The sequence below is a fragment of the Leptinotarsa decemlineata genome, unplaced genomic scaffold, assembly GCF_025532065.1.
Source record: "Leptinotarsa decemlineata unplaced genomic scaffold, Ldec_3_MD MMD2_tig00026358_RagTag_RagTag, whole genome shotgun sequence".
Classification (NCBI taxonomy): domain Eukaryota; kingdom Metazoa; phylum Arthropoda; class Insecta; order Coleoptera; family Chrysomelidae; genus Leptinotarsa; species Leptinotarsa decemlineata.
This window is the reverse complement of record NW_027412703.1, coordinates 1,637,436-1,642,054: the sequence shown is the minus strand read 5'-3', so window position 1 is coordinate 1,642,054 and position 4,619 is coordinate 1,637,436. Positions and strand designations below refer to the sequence as shown.

The 4,619-nt window shown below is 32.3% G+C and overlaps 1 long non-coding RNA gene across 1 annotated transcript; it reads right to left on the bottom strand.

Annotated features, from left to right (window-relative positions):
• Positions 1 to 2,570: 2,570 nt before the first annotated feature.
• Positions 2,571 to 4,167, bottom strand: LOC141486603 (uncharacterized). Its single transcript, XR_012467946.1, has 4 exons — positions 3,917 to 4,167; positions 3,757 to 3,860; positions 3,371 to 3,446; positions 2,571 to 2,691 (listed from the first exon to the last, which is right to left on the bottom strand). It is a non-coding gene; the product is annotated as an uncharacterized lncRNA (long non-coding RNA).
• Between the last annotated feature and the right edge of the window lie 452 nt (positions 4,168 to 4,619).

Below are 4,619 nucleotides of genomic sequence, written 5' to 3'. Positions count from 1 at the left end.
TTCTTCCAACACATAGGAAAATGCATTTTCGAGAAAAACAACGAATAGTCGTCTGTTTAAGTTTTGATCGAGAAAAAATGGCTCGATAATATTTTCGTTCAGGATACCACATCATACATTAAATTCCTGAGATATTTGGTCTCTACAATTCACCACCCAATTTGGATTTTGTTCAGCCTAAAACCTCATATTCTGGGAATATATAACACCATTCGTGGTAAAGGTAGCCTCATCACGGTATAAGATATACTTGAAAAATTGTCTGTCATTGAGATAATTTCCCTGCATCCATAAACGGCGGATTTCATCTCCTTCGTGCAAAGTATGTAAAAATTTGGGTTTTAACGCATGCATTTTATGCCTCTTTAAACACCTCCATATTTCACTGCGGCTCATATTGAGTTGAAGCGATAAGTTTCTCAAACTAATTCTAGGATCAGCTTGATGAGCCGCCAATATCCTATCATCATCAATAGGATGTTTTACAATTTTTCTGTCCTTTGTTATTTGGCCATGTTACTCACGAATAGATTATATATTTTATGTACACTTCTAGGGTGTACAGCTACCTCTAGCGGGTGTCTTCTATTAAATTCAGCGGCCGCTTCACGATAAGACCTCACCCCTTCACCAACAATTAAAACAATTTCAATAATTTTTGATTGAAGTGACAGACGTGTTGTTCTTTGTTGAACTTTGTCAATCAAAATGAGCTGATATCAGTTAAAATGGGAACTTCAGAAATACTAAAATATGAACAGGAACTCTCGAACAGAAAACAACTGGAAGACAGGAACAATATCCAACACAAATACAGGAACAATAAACACAATGGGAACAAAAACACGGCAGAAACAACAGGAACAAGGGTGATTCAAAGAACAACAATACTAGAAACAACAAATGCAATGAAAACTGGTCTGGGGGTTAATACAACAAGATCTTTCAACAATATTGTCAGGTTGACGGTAAATATCAATGAGCAACTGTTTTCCATGGTGATTTCAGGGCACCGCATGATTCAATGAAACTGATGTAATTCAATCCCTTCAAATGATTTCAGACAACAGTTCAGCAAGTAGGTAAAATAATCTAAATTCTACCTGTTCACCGAGTGCGATTTTTTCTTTAAAAATTAACAGTTGTTTCGGTGTTGCAATGAGTATGAAGATTGATTTTGTTTCGGATGGTAAAATATTTCCTCAATATATTGATAAAGGACTCCGCACATTTTTTATGAGAAATGGCTTGCCTTGAATTTTGCCAAAATTTTGATATGTTGTAGTTCTTGATGTGCTGATTGAAAGTGTCCACAGCCAAAGCTCAAAATTGTACAGTTTTCGAGATATGAACCTTTGAATATAGATTTTTTCCATTTTTTGCAGTTTTTGCTCATCAATCGAGAGCTCTCACTTCTGGTTGGGATATAATTTGGATGTTCAGCAACCAGAATTAGTTTTACGAATAATCTTCTTCAGTTATAATAGATGCCGCCATCTATAATTTTTCATACACTGCTTCACACGATAATCTGAAAATGTGGTGCTGTGACATTTTCCTCAGATAGGCTTAAAATAGATGATAGCATCTCACAGCATCTGTATCTTTCATACCTGAGAGTACTCTCCAGATAGAATGAAGGGGTTCAGGTATTGGAAGCGTACTATTTTGCCCCCTAATATGTTTTACCGTAAAAATTGTGTGTTCCATCGCTAGTGGCGGACAGTGTATATCATTTTGGCCAACCTCATTCAGGTGGTAGATGCATTTTGAGCATTTTCATAAGTCCTGAGAGTTTCATCGTTCTACCTCGAATATTACGGAAGATACAGAGGTGTTTCCATAAGAAGTGAGACACACTGTATTTTGACATATTTACATTTGATATTACTTCCCCTATCTCACCCCCAGAGCATGTCACCAATTTTTTTCAAAAGGATCACCCTTTTGAAAAACAATGTCACCCATTTTGGGTGACATTAACATTAACATATTAGATGAGGATGATCAGTTGGTGTCTGACTATTTGAACATACTTTATGAATTTGATTTTGTTTCAACAATAAATGGAATAACAAGAGATGCTACAGGAACTTGTTTAGATCATATTTTTGTAAGAAGTAAAAATTATGAATTATCCAATAATTTGTGTGCCCCCTGTATTTATAAGTCTGCACTCACTGATCATTCATCGACAATTCTACATTTGCAACAGGGTGGCATTGGGAAAGACTATTCGGGACAGCAAATTCAAAGTTTGTATACGAAAACTATAAATTATAATAAATTAAAACATTCTTTAAAGCATTATGACTGGACTACATTCTATGATATTCAAGATACAAATAAATCAGCTGAAACTCTTATGGAAGTAGTGAAAACAAATATAGATACTAATACTTGAAAAATTAAAATAAATGCCAAAAACAAACATCGAAAACAGTGGATTACAACACAATTCAAAAATTCTGTGGAACACTGTAAGTGAACTCACAGGCAAAACAGAAACAAATAACAGTATAACAGAAATACATAATATTCAAGGAAACTCTATCACTGATTCTTTTGAAATAGCTACGGAATTTAATAACTATTTTTCCAATGTAGGACCAGAACTTGCTAATAAAATACCGCGGACTTCAAATTGTAAACATTCTTACAAATCACTACCCCATTCAATTTTCTTGGAACCTGCAACAGAAGAAGAAGTTATTACTACCATAAAATCTTTAAAAAACCAAAAATCACCGGGTTACGACGAAATTACCGCAGAATGTTTGAAGGAAATTGCAAATGAGATTGCAACACCACTGTGTTATTTAATAAACAATATTATTTAAAAAGGTGTATACCCTTCTTGTTTTAAATTATCAATTATTGTAGTCCCATTACATAAAAAAGGAAGTAAAACTGAAGTTTCCAATTATAGACCTATCTCCCTGATTTCTAACTTTGCAAAAATATTTGAAAAAAATTTGAAAATTCGTATAACAAAATACTTAAATGAATACAATTTAATATCAGAACATCAATTTGGGTTCTGGGAAGATAGGTCAACACAGGATGCAATCTCTTTTCTGACAAGCAAAATTTATAAATCACTAGATACAAACAAAAAATCGTTATGCATTTTCTTGGATGTTGCAAAGGCATTTGACACAATGTCTCATAATAGGATGTTGGAAACTTTACAGGATTTAGGTTTCAGGGGGAGTGTTTATAATTTGATGGTAAGCTATTTAGCTGGAAGAAAGCAAAAAGTCAAAATAAATGATAAATTAAGTGAAGAAAATTTAATAACATATGGTGTGCCGCAAGGTACGGTTCTAGGGCCGACTCTGTTCACCATTTATATTAATCATTTACTTACCTTGAATACTGAAGGTTCCATTATTAGTTTTGCAGATGACACGGCTGTTTTTTATCAGAGTGAGTCATGGGCTGACCTACAACAAAAAATTAATCAAGATTTTATTCACATTATAGACTGGTTTGATTATAATTTATTAACTGTTAATTACTCAAAAACGTGCTTTGTTCCATTTAGTTGTTATGAAAATGGTTTACCAGATTTTAATGTTGTACAGTTACATGTCAACAATAAAATAATAGAAATAAATAGAGTTAGATATATAAAATATTTAGGTATAACAATTGACGATACTATGAAATGGAATATACATATACAAAATGTAATTAAAACATTAAGGCCTATGCTATATAAAATAAAATTTCTGAACCGATACTTAGACTTACCTGTGATAAAGATTGTATATTACTCTCTGGTTGAATCTAGGCTAAATTACGGAATATTGGGATGGGGTGGAGCCGCAAACTGTCATTTGTCCAAACTTGAGACTCTAAAAAAAGATTCCTAAAAATATTATTTAAAAGAGACATGTTGTATCCTACAAACCTTCTTTATCAAGAGGCTAAAATATTTGATATTAGTCAGTTGTACTACATACAGTTAGTGTATTTTTAATATAAACATAAACGTCACGATTATATAGACCACGTACATAACACTAGAAATAAAGTAAAAAAATTGATCAAAACAGAACTGACACTCAAAACAATTGGTCATCGAAGTCATTTGCATTCAGCTAGTCGAGCCTATAATATACTTTCGGAGTCCATTCGACAGGCAGAATATTTTAAAAAATTTAAAAAATCAATTAAAAAATTCGTTTTGGACGAACGACATCAAATTAATTTGTTACTAAGAGCCTGACGTCCTAGTAACATGGTATGTTGTTCTTTTTTTGTATTGGCAAATCCTGTTGTTTGCAATGGTTTGTAGTTCTTTTTGTTTATTTTTTTTTTAACTACTACATACAAAAGTTTTATTTACTGTCTAGATTATTTCTTCTGTATTTCTTTTTTGTTTGTTGCTATAGTTTATTTCATAAAATACGTACATTTTTTAATCGAAAATTTTGGCAGTCTCATCGCATACAAGCTCTGCTTTCGCGATGTTCTATGTTGGTGTTTATTTGTGTTTATTTGTATATTATATATAATATAATCGATGTAAATTAGCATGTGAACAATTGACAAATAAACATATTATTATTATTATTATTATTATATCGTCTCACATTATCAGATGCGTCATG